Below are 19,843 nucleotides of genomic sequence, written 5' to 3'. Positions count from 1 at the left end.
CAATAAAATATGGTATTTCATTTGCATTGCATGACGAATTCTTAACACTGCCACCTCCGTCTGTTATCTACTATTTTTTTTATAGTTCTACCACTTATTTTTTTTTAACATCTTTATTGGAGTATAATTGCTTTACAATGGTGTGTTAGTTTCTGCTTTATAACAAAGTGAATCAGCTTCACATATACATATATCCCTATATCTCCTCCCTCTTGCGTCTCCCTCCCAACTCCCATCCCACCCCTCTAGGTGGTCACAAAGCACCGAGCTGATCTCCCTGTGCTATGCGGCTGCTTCCCACTAGCTATCTATTTTACATTTCGTACTGTGTGAGTACTGTATGAGAGAGTCCATGCTGCTCTCTCACTTCGTCCCAGCTTACTCTTCCCCCTCCCCATGTCCTCAAGTCCGTTCTCTACATCTTCATCTTTATTCCTGTCCTGCCCCTAGGTTCTTCAGACCTTTTTTGTTTTTGTTTTTGTTTTAGATTCCAAATATATGTGTTAGCATACAGTATTTGTTTTTCTCTTTCTGACATACCTCACTCTGTATGACAGACTCTAGGTCCATCCACCTCACTACAAATAACTCAATTTCATTTCTTTTTATGGCTGAGTAATATTCCATTGTACATATGTGCCACATCTCCTTTCATAAATAAGGAAGCAAAAATTAAGTGATGGTATATTCATACAATGCACTACTATATCTGTTTTGGACATCCCTTCTGCAGAGAAAAGTTTAAAAACCAGGACACAACATTTTTTAAAAAGTTAATTTGAAATTACAAGTCATCAAGGGAGTGACAAAGGTGGAAAAGTATAACATTTGGAAAAAGGAAGATCTTTTATATTATGAAATCAATTGGTCTTCCAGGCCAAAAGAAAAAAAGTAAGTTGAACCCTAATTCACACTGTTCACAATTGTAGATTGTAATTCCAAATTATAAATCACATTGTAAAGGGAAATAATAAAATGATTAGAAGTTTGCTTAGAATAATACCTTCATGAGTCTGAGCTTGGAAAACCAATTACCATAAAGGAAAAGATTAATAAGCAAGACTATGCTACTTTTAAGAATTTCTGTTCATCAAAAGATACATATAAGCATGAACAGGCAAAAAATGGGTTCTTATCTAGAATGTCAATATCTTATTAGAATGTCAATATCTTCTATAAAATAATATGAAAAAGCCAAACCAAAAAAGACTTGAACAAGAATTTCAAAATAGAATGTCCACATAGCTAAAAACATGAAAATGTGTCCAAACTTGTTAGTTATTGGGGAGATGCAAATGAAAATTACCAGTAATATGCTTTTAAAGACCTCTAGAATTGCTTTTAAAAAACTAGTGAAAATACCAATTGTTAGTGAGAATGTAGAATAACTGAATTCTGATTCATATACTTCTTATGGTAAATAAATACCAGTACTATGAAAAAGAAGTTTGGAATACATGAAAAGTTTTAACATGTTAATTCATTGAATACCTTAAACACATATGGTTTTTTATTTATGATTTCATACTCCGATAAAGTTATTCAACATGAGAATTAAAAGAAAGTATAGGGTGCTATATGGGGTGATATAGAAAAACCATTTTAAGACTAAAAAGTATAGAAGTATATAATATATTATCTCATTTGTGAATATAAAATAGGTAGCATTTTTCTGGAAGGAAATATAAGGAATTTTTTAGTACTTGACAAGTAGAAAAGTGGATGGGATACTCTTCATTCTGTAATTTTCTGTTTGAACATTCTACTATGTGTATGAATTACTGTTATATTAAAATAAATAAAGGAAAAACTAAGGAGTGTTGTGTACTGATACTATTAATAAAAATATTTGCAATATAAAATAATTCTATAATAATGTAAAATAGATTCTAAAAATAGGAGGTTAAAAATGAGATCATACTTAGTCACCAGAAGAAAAGTACCATAGTTATATTTCCAAATTCTCTCTTGGTTTCTTAGTGTTTTATACATTAACAAAGTATTGAATATTCTACTTATTTAGGTAAATATTTAATAAAAGTTACACTAGCTATTTATTTTATATCAAAATCATATTTTTATTAGAGAAATATTGTGAGGTTTAATTAATGTTTAATATAAGCACACAAAGGGTAATATTATTGAAGTCAAATTCTTGCATTTGTCACTTCCATGGAATATAACATTGTATAAGGTACTTAAACTTTCAGTTTTCCACACAGTAATGGATACAGAACATTTTCCATTTCATATGGATATTGTTTGCTTTATTTAATTGCTCTTTTTAAAGCATTCAGACACTTCATGTTGATAATTTCAGAATTTAATTTTATTTATTAAGGACTATTGTTAATAGTCCCTTTTAAAAATTCCTCCTTTCTCTGTTCTCTGGTTTTACTCTATAGTTACACTGACTTGAGTGTTGTGCTACACATTTTCATTCATTGCAGTGTCCTTCAACTAATTTTCTGTTGTGCTACCTAATCATGTGTAAATATGCTAAAAAGAAAGAAAGAAGCAAAATAAGAAAGAGACAAGCAAAGAAACAAAGGAAGAAGGGGAAAGAAATAATTGAAAGTTAACATTAGGAAAAAGACAGTTTAAACTAAAATGTGTAAAATGTGACCATCAGCACATAAACTGAGACCAATGAGCTTAGAATCTTCTTGTTAATTTTTCTGAATTTTCTTATTAGCATTAACTTCGTTCTCTGTCTTTCCCTATAGGGGCTGAAAGTCTTAGAATTATGTTTTCCAAACTTTCTTGTCTTTCTCATTCTAGATGCCACTTCCGATATGTCAGCAATATACACATATAAGAGATTCAGAAGGCAGAGGCAGATGATGGGGACTTTGACAGATGTGGAGATTTTGGGTAGCAGCCTGTCTGCCAGGCACCCACTCCTGCCCTGTAGATGGAGTTAGCAGCACATTCCTGGGGCATCTGACCATGGCAAACCAAAGTAATCTCTTCATCTCTGGCCCATTGCTATAGCAGCTAATATGAAGACTGGTGGTTTTTTCTCTCTAACTCCTTCAGTGCTTCCAATGTTTTTGTGGGCACCACATCCTCTATATGAATTCCTTTCTGTTTTAAATTTCTGTAATGGTTTATGTTTTACTGAATGAACCCTGACTAGCAAAGTATTCCTGAAATAATGCTTGAACTCTTTTTGACATTATTTTCTTTGTCCAGGAGATAATTGTTTTTGATCATACTTGAAGTACTTCTATTTTATTAAATCATTTGACATTATGTCATTAATTCTTTCCTCTGTTTAAAATCCAGGTTCCAAAAATACAGGCTTTTGGGGGAAAGCAGAAGCAACATAAACTTATTTTCAATCCCAAATGAAATAACCCTTCAATCACTATATATTAAAATAGAAATTCTTAAATCTTATTTTTCTCATAAAGTCTTTTATATATGATATGACTATTAAAATAACTTAGTTATTTTAGCTGGTATTTGTTTATTATGCCTTTTTGATCCCTTTAATGTGAATATTTTTTGTTTAGATTATAGAAATATCTTTGGTAAACAACATAGAAGTGGACATTTAAAAATGATCACATATGATGATCTCCTAGCTAGGAATTCTAATCCATTTACATTTATTGTGATTAACAATATATTTTGACTTGTTTATACTATCTTATTCAGTGATTCTCTATGATTTGATAAACTATATCAAAAAAGAATGTGCTTTCAACTCATCTATTATGCATCAATGGAAAAAAAAAATTACTAAAATTTAAAATTTGAAATATCATGCCCTCTAGGTAGAACTATCAAGGATATCCTATCCCAGTGGTAGATTGAGTATTTGTTTAGCCCCTCTTGCAGCTACTCATGCAATTTAGAAAGATCTTTCTTTACCTTCGTCCTACCTTTGGAGAGTAGATTCCTCGGCCATTTTCCTATATGGCCATATCTTACTTACACATTGAGATAGATTCTCATCCTCAGACATGCAAAGCATTTACAGCTTACTTTCTTGGTATAACTTTGAAAGAGAAGAGATAGGATAATGAGTTGAAAAGTAAAAGTAACTGATCATTAGGCCTTATTTGACAAAACAGTTCCCTCTATAACATGAGTGTAGGGGTGGGGAATGAGTTAAATTTATTTAAACATAGCTATACGAATTGTTTTATCTATATGTAGTCTTTCAGACTTAGGAGTCTTGTATTTTAACCGCAGTCTTCTGTGCTTGTCCTAACCCCCTAAGCTTCATCTAATCACCAATTTGAGAAAGTAGTGTCTGGCGGAGAGACACCTTAAACACTCACTGGTTCACCAGGTTTTTATTGAGAATTAACCTTGTTCCATGTCCTTTTCTAAGTACTAGAAACAGAGGAGTAAACTATTTTACTAGAAAACAGTACTAGTAGTAGAAACAGAGGAGTAAACTATTTTACTAGAAAACAGTACTAGTAGTAGAAACAGAGGAGTAAAGAGAAAAATTACTTTCCTTCTAGAGCTTATAATACAGTAGAAGGTAATAAGCAATAAAAATTAAGCACATAACATTCAGTTTGCAAAACATGTTCCAGAGAACAATAAAGAAGGATGGGGAGTAAGGGGTGTGTGTGAGACAGAGCTGTAATCTAAAATGCACATTTGAGGATGGAGCCAGTGTTACTACAACATGAAGAGTTCAGGGAACAGGAGAGAAGTAACAAAGGAGAATGATTAGGAGAAGTTACTAGTGAAAAAGGAGGAAGACTAAGATAGTGTGATACCTGGAATTCAAGGGAAGAAAGTGTTCCAAGCAAGCATCCATTTTTCCCCTGCTACATGGAGATCAATCATAACATTCACTGGGAAGTGTTTGTTCAGCTGTAAGGAAAAGAACTATTAAACAATATTTGCAAGGTAAAAGGACGGAAATCAGGATGAATACCAAGAGTGGGCAACTTTTTCCAGATGTTTTCTATAAGGGGAGAATAGGGGTCTATCTAGTGAGAGAAGTAGGGTCAATAGGATTCATGATGATAGAAGAAAAATAGAATTTCACTTTTTTTCTGATGAGAATGACAAAGCAGAGAGGAAAAATGTGATAATACAGAAGAAAAAAAATTAATGTAATTCTGTCATTGAGTTGATGAGAGAAGATGGGACCAAGCATACAACTTCCATAGGTGGAAGGAGTACTGACAAGTGATCATCCTGTCAAAAGTGAAAGATGGGTGAATGTATCAGGGATAAGGGGTTGTGGATGTGTGTAGAAATCCTTTTCTGATGTATTCAATATTCTGAGTAAAATAGGACACTAATCCATGAGCCAAGATAAGAAAAAGGGAGGATGTATGGGGAGATTGAGGAGAAATTAGGAATAGTCTTCTAAGAGAACGGGAGAGTGAAGGAGTTGGGGAAATGTAGGGTGATCTCCAGACAGATTTTAGAGTCCTCTTAATATTCATTGTACTGGGTAGAAAGTAGACTAGTCAGCTAAGGGACTGGCTAATACCAGCTAGAAGATGATAAAAAGGACTGATGTGTGTATATCCATGGAGTAAGAAACACTTACACAGTGATACAGATGCACTATAGTTTACAGCGGACTGCTTCCAGCCAGGTGGCCAGCACAGAGCCTGAGTTGCTAGGTATGTTACAAAAGTCATGGTTTAGGGAAAAAATTTGAGAAGGATCCAGTTTTTACCCCAATGGCAGCATCATTACCATTTGTGCCATGCTTCAATAGGAAATATTATGATGGCCATGACAGCCACACCTCTACTTGGTTCAATGCCTAATATACATTATTTATATATATATATATGAAATATATATTTATAAATGTATATATATTCTTAATTTCTTAGACCCTAAACTCACATTAAAATTACTTGTTTATCTTTTGTTTGTGTTTCCTTCTGTCAATCATTGTCACTCCTATGACAACCATGACATCCCTATATGAATATCCTGGGTGTTTATTTTTAAGTTATATTATAATTCTCAAAGTTGTTTATCCTTTACACTACATTTAAACTGATTCACTTTTTAACACCAGCTAGTCCGTTTTATGACTGTACTATTTCATAGTGATATTTTTTTAAATGTTTTGAAACACTTGAGACAAAATTTAGAAAGGCCAGTATAGCAAATAGACATACTCGTCACATCATGCAGCTTAGGAAATAGAATATTAATATAGTTTAAGTTTTGTTTACACATCTCTCTGCTCATATGCCCTTCCCTCTACGCAACATGATTATGCTATGCTTAGTGTTTAAAATATCCATGTATTTTCTTTATACTTTAACAACATATTAAGCTTTATATTCTATACTTTAACAACAAATGTTTAAACAACTTAAGTATACCTACACTATGCTAACATTTATGTGCATTGTTTAGTAGGATTTCAAACTTTATATGAATGGTAATATACCACACATAACTCTCTTAATTTTTCCTCCCCTAATGTGCTATGAAGGTTAATTTCCACAGTCCTGGAATTAGCAAGGACTATTTTGCTAAAGTTCCTGCATATCACTAACCTTGGTAAAGTCATGAACATACTGACTGATGGTGTTTCTTTGTAACCATGAGTACAAGGAGTTTCAGGGTGGTGTGTACCAGCTTATCACCACTGTTCATTGATAACAGTAAGATTGAAAATGGTAAACCAGAAGGCTTTATTGTGAAGCTGGTTGCATAGCAAGAATATTTTTGTGTGACCAGTATGGCCTAAGAAACCCTGACCGAGATTCCATTTTGTGCTTTTCGGTCCTGAGGCATTTTGTGCACATCTTGATAATTTCTGGTTCAAAAGAAATATATAGAAATATATTTGTATGTTTGTCCTCATTGAGGGAGGAAAATAGGAGCTAGATCTTAGCACCTCTAGACCCCATGTTCTGAGACAGCTTTGGGTTATGAAATAAACCTTTAATTTAATGTTGTTGCAATATTGCATCTTTTCCTGCAATAAACTGTAGATTTGTAAACATTGTCTTTTGAGGCCCTGTAAGTCTTCTTTAGTAATTGAACACTGTCTGCTTACCATTGTGCACCTAGCAGCACTATGTTTATGAAACTAATTCACAAACTAATACAGCACTATTTATTTCACATTTCCTGCCGCCTGTGTGTTTATTTTTCCACTATCTTATTGATAGATATTAGGTTGTATTCTATATTGAAAACAATGCCTCAGTTAGCATTCTAATACATATCTCCACCTGTATTTGTGTAAGAATTGAGCTACTAGGTCAGAGGTTATAAATAACTTCAATTCATTAAATTTTGCTGGAATGTCAAGCTCTTATATCAATGTATAGATCCAAAAACAGTATATAAGTGTTTTCATTCTCCTTAATCTAGGAAAAAATACTTATTTTGAGACTTTTATGTTGACCAATCTGTGGAATGGTTCTTGGGTTAATACTGTGATTTTCCTGGATTCCTAGTAAGCATCTTTTTATATATTTATTGGCCATTACTATTAGTGTTCTTGAATTACTTTTCACAGAAGAGTAATTTTTTTCTTTTTTCTTTTTTTCTACCTTTTGCTTATTTTTTCTAGTTGGTTAGTCTTTTCTAATTCATTTGTACAATTTATTTACATGTTTTATATAACAATTGTTATTTATATATACAGCAAATATCCCCTGTAAATCTGAAGTTTATGTTTTTACTTTTTATTGTGACTTTTGAGGATTTTTTAAATGTAGTCTATTTCACAAACTTTGAATTTGTTTCTGCTTCTTTTGTGTCTTGTTTTAAAAATACCTAGATACTCTGAGATCTTAAGGATATATTTCTAAATTTTCTTAGAAATTCCAAAATCTTAGGATTTCACATTTATATTTTTCATTCATCTACAATTAACTTTATGTATGGTGATGAGTCACTTTTTCCCCATAGTTATTGTAAAATTTATCAGATTTTTTTATTAGCATTTCTCCTTAAAGGCATAAATCACATTAATGTACTTTGGTTTTTGGTGTTTTGTTTGTACATTAACATATTTTGTTATGTTAAAATATTCTTGCATTCTTGGTCATGATTTTGGGTTATATTTCTATATTTAATTTGAGTTTTTCAATGTTTATAGCTATGATCATAATTGAGATTATCCTACAAATTTTGTGTGCCCTTGTGGAGTTTTGGTACCATAGTGAAAGAGTTCATTAAAAAATTGATGAGTAATCTTTCTCTTTCATCCTCTGGAAGAATGTGTATCAGTTTGGAATTTTGTGATTCTTGAATGTTTATTAGACCCAGTTAGTACAACTATCAGCGTGTTGATTTTGTTGGAGGAAAAGTCTTAAATATTAAATTTATTTTATAGTTCTATGAATATTTTAGATTTATAAAATGTAGTCTTTCTTTGGACACAGTTTATTTATCTTCATTTTAAAATGTGCGTTGCAAAAGCTTTCATATAATTTTCTTAGCTTTGACCACTCTACCCAAAGCAGTACATTTTCTGACATATCCTTCAGACTTTCACTTCTCCAGATTCTTGACTAAGTCTGACTGATAAAGTGCAAAAAGTTGTTATTGGGGAAGAGAGCCTTGAGGACAAGTGAATATTTTCCAAGTAAGACAGAAAAAGTAAAACGAAAAACCCAGATATATGCTCCTAATTAGGAACATATTTAAACTATAAAGAGATAGAACACAAGAAAGTCAAACAAGAGGATAATATCAATGGAAACCATTGTAGCTATGATAATGCCTATCATTATAGATTACTAAAGAATAATAGGAAACTCAAGGCTAATTTTAACAAACAGAAAATCTCACTACTTATATTAATATCAGTTAAAATATATATGGTAACCACTTAATACAAAATGCACTAAGAAGATGTAAAAATCTTAACTTTCATGCAATTGGTAACATACCTGAAAAATAGATAAAAACAAAATTACAGACTTGTGATGAATAAATCAATAAATAAACAAACCTGCCATTAATGGAAAGTACCCTCCCCCCATTTCAATTATTTAAGAAAACTGTGTCCTTTAATCCATAGAATTTAAATCGTGATGTTTACTTTTTACAAACGTGAATAATCTGATGATTACATATAGAAGCTTCTTTAGATTCAGGTTTCTTTTGGGGGGCAAAAATACAAGGTGCTGCATGTTTCCTGTCATCATGCTAGATAGAGTATCTGGTTTTCCCATTTTGAATACTGTTAAGATTGACACTATTCAAGATCTATTTGTTATAATGTTCCCTATAAATGTTTTACCTAATAGTTTCATCATCATTGATAACTGCTGTCCCAATTCACTGCATTAAATGTGTCAAAATATTTTATTTTTAAAATATCATTTTAGGGTTTTTTGGTTGTTTTTTAATGTAATTGGTGTACAATATTATGTTAGTTTTAGGTGTACTACATTGTGATTTGACAGTTGTATGCGTTATGAAATGATCCCAGTGTTAAGTCTAGTAACCATATGTCCCCATACAAAGTTATTCCAATATTATTGACCATTGCCTTATGTTGTATATTACATTGCTGTCGCTTATTTATTTTATAACTGGAGGTTTTTACCTTTTAATTCCCTTCACTGATTTCACCCACTCCTCTGCCCTAAACTACGCACCTCCCGCTTTCTGGCAACCACTGTTTGTTCTCTGTATCTGTGAGTATGTATTCATTTTGTTCTGTTTATGTGTTTGAGATTCCACATATAGGTGAGATCATACAGTATTTGTCTTTCTCTGACTTATTTCACTTAGCGTAACACTGTCTAGATTAATCTATGTTGTTGCAAATGGCAAGATTTCATTTTTTATGGCAAGATAATATTCCATTGCATATATAGCACTTTTTATTTATTTATCTATTAATGGACACTTGGGTTCCTTCCATATCTAGGCTGTTATGAATAATGCTGCAATGAACATTGGATGCATATATCTTTTCAAATTAATGTATTTATTTCCTTTGGGCTAATACTCAGGAGTGAAATTGCTGAATCATATGGTAGTTCTGTTTTTAATATTTTTAGAAACATCCATACTGTTTTCCAAAGTGACTGCACCAATTTACTATCCAAAAACAGTGCACAGGTGTCCACTGTTCTCCACATCCTTACCAACACTTATTACTTGTTTTCTTTTGGATGATAGCCATTCTGACAGCTGTGAGGTGATATTTCTTTGTGCTTTTGATTTGCATTTATCTGATAATTAGTGATGCTAAGCATCTTTTCATCTGTCTGTTGGCTATTTGTGTGTCTTCTTTGGAAAAACAAATTGTCTCTTCATGTCCTCTGCCCTTTAGTATGATGTAGTCTTATTTTGCTTTTGTTTCCCTTGCCTGAGGAGACAGATCAAAAAAAACAAAAAATTGCTATCATCAGTGTCAAAGAGTGTACTGCCCGTGTTTTCTTCATGGAGTCTTATGGTTTCAGATCTTACATTTAAGTCTTTAATCCATTTTGAGGTTTTTGTTGTTGTTGTTATATGGTTTCAGAAAATAATCCAGTTTGATACTTTTGCATGTACTTTCCAGTTTTCCCAACATGCTTTATTGAAGAGGCTGTCTTTCCACCATTGGGTATCCGTGCCTTCTTTGTCATAGATTAATTGACCATATAAGTGTGGATTCATTTCTGGACTCTCTATTTTGTTCCATCATTTCTAAGCAACAAACCAGACTATCTCCAAGTACTACAAAGACTTTATACTTGAGAATTGGAAGTTCTTCCCTTTCTAAAGAATTTGTTCATTTCAATATTCTTTCAGTTTTAATATTCTTTCAGTTTTAATATAAAAGTAATTTAGTATACTGGCACCAGATAATTTATCCAGGAATAATACATTAAGGAACATTTATTGACTCAACAAAAAATTAATCTCAACCCACTATATACCGAGCACTGTCCCACAGCACTGGATCAAATAGACATAAATACTGCCCTCCAGGTAATTACAACATCTTGTGAATACAAGTGTGTTAGTTAGTATTTTCCAGAGAAACAGAACCAATAGGAAATGTAGAAACAGATACAGCTTTATCTATCTATTGAGAGCTTAATTATAAGAAAAGGGATCACTCAATTGTGGAGGCTAGCAAGTCTGAAATTTGTAGGACAAGCAGGCTGTAAATTCTGGTAAAAGCTGATATTGCGTTCTGGAGGCTGAATTCCTCAGGGTGACAGCTGCAAACTGCAGACAGGCTTTCTATGCTGTAGTCTTGAGGAAAAATCCTTTCTTCAGGAACCCTCAGTCTTTTCTCCTAATGCCTTCAACTGATTGGTTGAGGCCCACTCCCATTATGGATGGTAATCAAGTTTACTCAGTTTACTAACTTAAAAGTTAATCACATACAAAAGAAAACACAAAACCTTCACGGCAACATCTACACTGGCATTTGACCTAACAACTGAACACAATATCCAAGTTGACACATAAAATTAACCATCACATTAAGGGAGGGACTTATGGTGGGTTACAGAGAAGGAAGGGTGGTGAATCCAAATAAATTACTGAATTAAAGGATCATGGTATCAATAAAAGAGGATGACAAACTGGCTGGAGAGAAAGCAGAAACGAGGGATCTGGGATCTCTTGATTGATCCTCTAGATCAGATGATCTCTAGTGTTTATTCATCTCGTAAAATTGAAACATTGTATCCTTTGACTATGTGATTTGAGGACAGGGTAATCAGACAAAGGCAGTCTCTTCTAGTGCTCCTGTTGCACAGAGAGGAGAAAAAAATGAAAGGGCTGAGAAATGCTTCTGAAGGTCACAGCCAAGGGGCCAAAGCCAGTAAAGGATAAACAGATTTAATCACAAGATTATAGAATGCCTGCTTTTCCAACACCTATCACTACAAGAATAGGGCTCCAGGATAACAGTAGTGAATTACATCTGGGATAGCTGCAAAACAGACTCTGTTTAAGAAAGCATTATTAGGGAAATCCAGAGACAATGGGGAGAAAAACAACAACAAAAAGACTGGAGGACATTAAAGCCTCTGGCACCTGGAGCCGCAGACAACATTAAATATTTCTCTGTTCTTACACAGATTCATATAAAACCTCACATTAAAAGCTAGATTATCTTAGTTCCTATAACCAGATACATCATTTCCAGCTTTCAGTAAGAAAATACAATGCATATTAAAGACAAGAATAAAGAAAGTTAGAAAAGATAAAGCAAAGCATCAGAAAGAGACTCATACATGACACAGATTTTGTAATTATCAGAGAATTTAAAGTAACTATGATTAAAAGGGCTCTAGTGGAAAAAGTAGACAAGATATAAGAACAGATGAATAATGTAAGGAGAGAGATGGAAATTCTATGAAAGGATCAAAAGAAAATGCTAGAAATCAAAAACATTGTAAAGTAAATGAAGAATGCCTTTGATGGGCTAATTAGTTGACTGGACACAGTCCAGGAAAGATTTTGTGATCTTGAAGATTTGTCAATAGAAAATTCCAAAACTGGAATGCAAAGAGAAGAAAAGAGTGGGATAAAAACTGATAGAACTGCAAGAAGAAATGGAAAAATACATTATTATAGTTGGAGATTTAAACACATCTTTATCAGTAATCGACAGATCTAGCAGGCACAAATTCAGTAAGGGTATAGTTGACCTGAACTGAACAATTAATCTAGATCTGTTTGATATTTATAGATGTGTCATCAAACAAGAGCAGAATATATGTTCTTCCCAAGATCACATGGAACATACACCAATATATACCATATTCTGGATCATAAGCCAGACATTAACAAATTTAAAAGAATTGAAATCATACAAAGTATGCTTTCAGACCACAGTGGAATTAAACTGAAGAACAAACAAACAAACAAAACAGAAGCTGAAAAATTAAAATATATTTGGAGATTTAGAGAAACATTCATTCATGTATTTCAAATAACATATTAATCAAGAATAAGTCTCAAGAGATTCAAAAATATTTTGAACTAAACGAAAATAAAACTCATCAAAAATTTTGTGATGCAACACGCATTGAATACATATATCAGAAAAGAAGAAAAATCTAAAATCCATAATCTAAGCTTCCAAGTTAGGAAACTGGAGGAAAAATAGCAAATAAAATCCAAAAAACAAAGAAGAAAATAAATAATAAAAAGTAGAGCAGAAATCAATGAAATTGTAAATAGGAAAAAAATAGAGGAAATCAATGAAACTAAGTGTTGGCACTTTAAAAAGACCAATAAAATGAAAACCTTTAGCCAGGCTAACAGAGGAAAAAGGAAGGCATAAATTTCTAATGTCAGAATGAAGGAGGGATCTCATGGACATTAAATGGATAATAAATTGATTTTATGAACAACTCTATATCCACATATCTGATAACTCAGGTAAAATAAACCAATTCCTTGAAAGACATAAATGACGAAAACTCATGCAAGGAGAAATAAATAATTGGATAGATCTATTTCTGACAATGAAAAAAGCAATAAATCAATAATTTATGAACTTCCAAGGAAAAAAACACCAGACCCAAAAGGTTTCACTTATGTATTCTATCAAACTTTTATCAAAAGATTCTCTACAATCACATGCAGAAAATAGAAGCAGAGGGAACACTTTCTAACTTATTCTATAAAGACTGTATTAATAAATAAAGACTTTATAAGAAAGGAAGACTAAAGATCAATATCTCTCATGCACATAGATGTAAACATCATCAAGAAATTATTAGCAAATCAAATCCAACAATGTACAAGCAGAACCATTCTCCATAAACAAGTAGGATTTATTCCAAAAAGTGCAAGGATCTTTCAGCTTTTTACAGTCAATTAATGTAATTCATTACATCAACCAGCTAAAGAAGGAAAGTCATATGATCATATTAATAAATGTGGAAAAAGCATTTGACAAAATCCAGCACCCATTTATGATAAAAACTATCAGCAAAGTAGGAATAAATGGAAACTTCTTCAACTGGATAAAGAACATCTACAAAGAGTTCACCACTCATATCACACTTAATGGTTAGAAATTAGATGCCTTCCCCCTACAAACAGAAAGCAAACGAGTCCCCTCTCATCACTCCTACTCAACATTTTACTGGAAGTCTTAGCTAATGCAATGGGACAATAAAAGGAAATAAAGGGCATACAGATTGGGAAGGAAGAAAGCAAACTCTCATTATTCACAGATGTCATGATTGTCCTTGTAGTAAATTCCCAAAGAATAACAAAAAACTTCTGAAACCAATAAGCAATTACAATAACAAGGTTACAATACAAAGGTAATATATAAACTCAATTGCTTTTCCATATACCAGCAATGAACAATTGGAGTTTGAAATTAAAACCACAATACTAGTTATATTAGCACAAAAAATGAAGAAAATACTTAAGTATAAATCTAACAAAATATGTACCAGACCTATATGAGGAAAACTAGAAAACTCTGATAAAAGATATCAAAGATTTAAATGGACATGATCATTGATGTTCATGGATAGGAAGACTCAATAGTAACAAGATGTCAGTTTCTTGCAGCTTGATTTATACATTTAACACAATCCCATTCAAAATCCTATTAAGGGGGCTTCCCTGGTGGCGCAGTGGTTGAGAATCTGCCTGCCAATGCAGGGGACACGGGTTCGAGCCCTGGTCTGGGAGTATCCCACATGCCGCGGAGCAACTAGGCCCGTGAGCCACAACTACTGAGCCTGCGCATCTGGAGCCTGTGCTCCGCAACAAGAGAGGCCGCAATAAAGAGAGGCCCGCGCACCGCGATGAAGAGTGGCCCCCACTTGCCACAACTAGAGGAAGCCCTCGCACAGAAACAAAGACCCAACACAGCCATAAATAGATAAATAAATAAAAAAAAATTAAACTAAAAAAAAAATCCTATTAAGTTATTCTGTTGCTATAAACAAAATGATTCTAAAGTTTATAATCTAGAATATAAAAAGTTTAAGATCTAGAATAGTCGACACAATACTGAAAAGATTTAAATTGGAGGATTGATACTACTTGACTTCAGAACGTATTATAATGCTGCAGTAATTAAGACGGCATAGCATTGGTAGAAGAATAGACAAGTAGATCAGTGGACAGAATAGAGTTAAGAAATAGGCACACATAAATTTTTTTTGACAAATGGGCAAAGATAAGACTTTTCCAGTGCTGCACTGCACCCTGTGACTCTTCCAACCCAAACTTTTCCCATCTCCCTGCACAGGTGTCAAACTGGTGCTGTAGTCTGAGACTCTCTCTAGCTATGCTAGCCCCCTTGCTTTTCTATCCTTCACAGATATCCCTCCAATATATCTCTTATGTTTCTTGACGTTGCTTCCTTGAGAACCTGAACTGACAGACAGTGCCTGCAATTGTGTTGTCAAGTAGTAGATAATCAAATACTTATTATATGATTAAATATTTTTGATCTGGTAACACTGCTGGAAAGTGTTTCAGTTATGCAAACATAAAGCAAACTGCTTCTCTTGTTGAAGACGTTAGAAAAGAGAAGCCAAATAGAACCAAATTTAATTTTCTGTTTGGTAGTGTAGATTGGGTGCATATTTTTGGCAGTTATGTTTGAAGATGTGTTGCTCTTTATGTGCAGATTTTCTAGCCCTGAGCATCATTGCTCATGGAAAGGATGTGCTTGTTTATGTTCAACCAGTTGCCTACAGAACATTCAGTGAACAGGCTTCAGTCTTGAAGAGAGCAATTATAGACAATGCATCAGCCTGTCATGGTGCCACATATGGGTTAATAATGACAAACTGACTGGTAGAAATGTACTTTTATGCACCCATTATGTTTTGTTGTTGTTCCTGCTGCTAATGTTGTTAGATCCATATGGTTAGATAATGTCTGAGGTTGGTGCATGAGGCAACCCTGGAGGGATGTGACATGCCCATTCTCAGTTACCTGGAAGAATGCAAGTCTTGTAACAGAGTGTGAGTTGGGAGTGTAGCCTTAGGCTTGGATGAGAAAAGAAATGTCACTGCTTCCTTATTTGGAAGTGATTATGAGAATCCCTGATAGATATAAACTTGCCCAGTCACATGGTGACAATTACGATCTAGGTCGGTAGTGCTCAGAAAGAAGCCTAAGTGGTGAGGCCTTTGAGACAGGGAAGTATGGAAGCTTCCTCATATTTGGTATTCAAATTGCCTTCAATTATTTCCAACATAATCATATATGGGCCCTGGGATATTAAAGAAGTGTATTTGATCATGCTTTTTCCTTATCACACAAAGAGTGCCTAACATGAGGGGAAATAACCAGACAGTATAATGTTTAATAGCCAAGGCTCTGGAATCAAACCACCTGGTTTCAAATCCTTGCAACACTGCTTTCTAGCTTTGTAAACTTTGCCTGAGTTTTCATCTGAAAAATTAAGATAATAGTGGCATGTAAAAGTAGTAATGACCTTTATGTCTAAACTAATCAACACAATTTACTCAACCTGGTCACATTTTATTACTACAGAAATGAGTGTGAGACACATACTCACATGTCAATTTAAAAGAGAAACATTTTTATTACCTATTTTAAAAATAGGAAGATGTAGCCCTACGAAATGACAACAATGATCCTGTGGACATGAGAGGAATTTTAAAGCTGTAAAACAAAGCTGAGGAATCCAATATGGTTATCAAGCTTCATCTAAAGCCATTCTATCCTAAATGTTTTGTAAAATAACCTATCTTGTTTATGCAAACTTAGGCTAGGTCTCATTCATTCTTAATTAAAATTCCCTAATGTTATATTTTATTTATTTAAAAATAAAAATTAAGTCAGATCGAAAGGGGTAGGCAAAGAGCAATATTAACCAAGGATTTTGAATATCCTGAGAGCAAATCTAATAATTATTCAATATAACTATGTTATATAATAAAAAATCAAGATAGAAATAAGTTTTTAGACTTGTGTTCCTAATCTTTTTTGCATCCAGACATAAATAGAAAATCACAATATTTAAAATAAAACTGAAGTAAGTGAATAAAGAAGATGTGGCACATATATACAATGGAATATTACTCAGCCATAAAAAAGAAATGAAATTGAGTTATTTGTAGTGAGGTGGATGGACCTAGAGTCTGTCATACAGAGTGAAGTAAGTCAGAAAGAGAAAAACAAATACTGTATGCTAACACATATATATATAGAATCTAAAAAAAAAAAAAAAAAAAAGGTTCTAATGAACCTAGGGGAATGACAGGAATAAAGATGCAGATGTAGAGAATGGACTTGAGAACAAAGGGACGGGGAAGGGTAAGCTGGGACGAAGTGAGAGAGTGGCATTGACATACATACACTACCAAATGTAAAACAGATAGCTAGTAGGAAGCAGCTGCATAGCCCAGGGATATCAGCTTCGTGCTTTGTGATGACCTAGAGGAGTGGGATAGGGAGGGTGGGAGGGAGATGCAAGAGGGAGGGGATATGGGGATATATGTATACATATAACTGATTCGTTTTGTTATACAGCAGAAACTAACAAAATATTGTAAAGCAGTTATACTCCAAGAAACGTGTTAAAAAAAAAAAAAAAAAACTGAAGTAAAAGGACAAGACATCTTGCCCCCAGAGAGCTGGGAGCTCCAGTGCCCCAGTCAGTCTCTACCTGGGCTCTCCTGATGGAGGAAGGGGTTACCATCTTGTTCATACCGGTAAACCATTCATACCATACCCTCACTAAGTGGCACAGAGTTTGGGAAGTTCTATTCTAGAAAACTATAATATAGGAGGAGTTAGGCATGAAAGGAAATGAAAAACATGTAAAATGTTTCTGTCTTATGCATAAGGAGATTAGAAACACCAAATAACTTTTCACCTTTGTAAGATAAACATGACCCCATGATGTAATCTAAAATTTGTAGATAGCTACTAAAACTATAAGACTATAGCTGGAATTCACAATTTCCAATGGGCTGAAGGATAATTAATAGAGGGGAAAGAGAATAAATAAGAATTGATAACTTCCAAGAAGAGAGAAGAAGAAGACAATGCAAAAAACAGAGCAGGGGGAAAATGTAAAATAAGATAGCAGAAATCAGTTGAAATATGTCAGCAATTACAAAAGTATAAATGAGTTAACCTCACCAATATTAAAAGGCTGAGATTTTCACATTGACCACAAAAAATCCACTTATATGTAGTATACTATAGTATAGAGCATTATCTAAAACAAAATGAATGTGATTGAAAGTAGAGAGATGAGAAAAATATTATAGCAAATAGCAAATACAGCTGTCCTATCAATATGATATCATATAAAAATTTAAGATATAAATAGGGATATTACATTATAATATAAAAAACATCCAGAAAAATACAATTAACATTTATTTTCCTAACAATATAGGCTGAAATTTTCAGAGATAAGTAACAGAATTACACAGAGAATTAAAACAAGAACAGTATAATGAATGTGATTAATACAACTCTCAAAGGAAATGATAGCTCAAGCAGACAAGAAATAAGTAGATATATAGAAGGTCAGAAAAACATGATTAACTAATCCATTATAATAGCTACAGAGAGACCCTTTAACCCAGTAGAGAGTATGCATGCTTTTAAAATAGACATTGAGCATTTGTTAATATTGACATCTTATAAACTAGAAAGAATGGGTCAAGAAACTCTGGAGTCTCAGTGTTATATCCTCTGATAACAAAGCAATAAAATTAGAGGTAAATATCAGATTGTTAAAACACATTATACCACAATTAAAAACTGAAAATATAGCCATAAGTTATCCACACATTAAAATGGTAATTAAGATGTATTTAGAAATAGATCACTGTGAAATCATTACATCTCAAAACTATTGGAAACAAATTGTCACTTATGAATAATTTTTAGCTTTCTTATATATATAGCAAAGCAACAAATTTTAAAAAAATAAACATTTAAATCAACAAGCTAGAGTAAGATATATACATAAAGTTGATGAGTTAGAGAATAAAAGAAACTGCCGCCCAAATAGGAAAAATCCAAAAGCAGTTCTTTGAAAATTAGAATGGAATAGAAAAAATAAATCATGGGATAAAACTAATCAAAACAGAAACTAAACAAAACAAACAAAAAACAAAAAAGACACAACAAAACCCAATAATAAGTGCAAAATAAGGACATGGAATTAATCTACATACACATGTGGGGTTTAAAAGTCATAGGAAATTTTTATGAAATAAATTCAGGAATCTAAATTTGAAAATAAATTTAAAAATTCATTTCCAGATAAACATAAATGACCAAATTAATTCAAGAATGTAAAATTGTTAAAATAGACTAATAAGCAGTTGTATAAATAGGCAAAATTTCACACACATGCGTACATATACTCACAGCCAAATTTTCCTAACACTTCAAAAAAAAGTAATCCTCAGTTGTTATTTTGAACAAAGCTTTCTAAAGAATAAAAGAAGGAACAGCTACAAGATGTATTTATGCAGTTTACATAATCTTTACACCAAAATTGATGATGGATTGTTCAAGAAAAGAAAATTACATAGATCAATCTCACAATATTAATATAAATGCAAATCATTCTTCTAACATAGCAAATGAAATCCAGCACCATATCCAAGATAAACCATGCTCATTAGGCTTTGTCATAGAATGTGAGAATGGCTTATCAAGATACCTAGTAATGAAATCTACCACATTAACAGATTAAAAGAAAAATATCACCATAATTGTCCCAGAGGCAGGAAAAGAATTTTCTAAAGTCACAGAGGTAGCAAGTGGCCAAGCTAGGGTGTGTGAGTTTAAACCTGGGCTTGCTTCACTGTGCTTCTAATACAACACAGGAACTGAGAGAAAAGTTTCAAAATCTTTCTATTTTTATGATGCCATGTACTGTTTTGCACTTGCATCACACACTAATTAATACGAATCTACAAGT

The sequence above is a fragment of the Balaenoptera ricei genome, chromosome 5, assembly GCF_028023285.1.
Source record: "Balaenoptera ricei isolate mBalRic1 chromosome 5, mBalRic1.hap2, whole genome shotgun sequence".
Taxonomy (NCBI): domain Eukaryota; kingdom Metazoa; phylum Chordata; class Mammalia; order Artiodactyla; family Balaenopteridae; genus Balaenoptera; species Balaenoptera ricei.
This window is presented reverse-complemented; position numbering follows the sequence as displayed.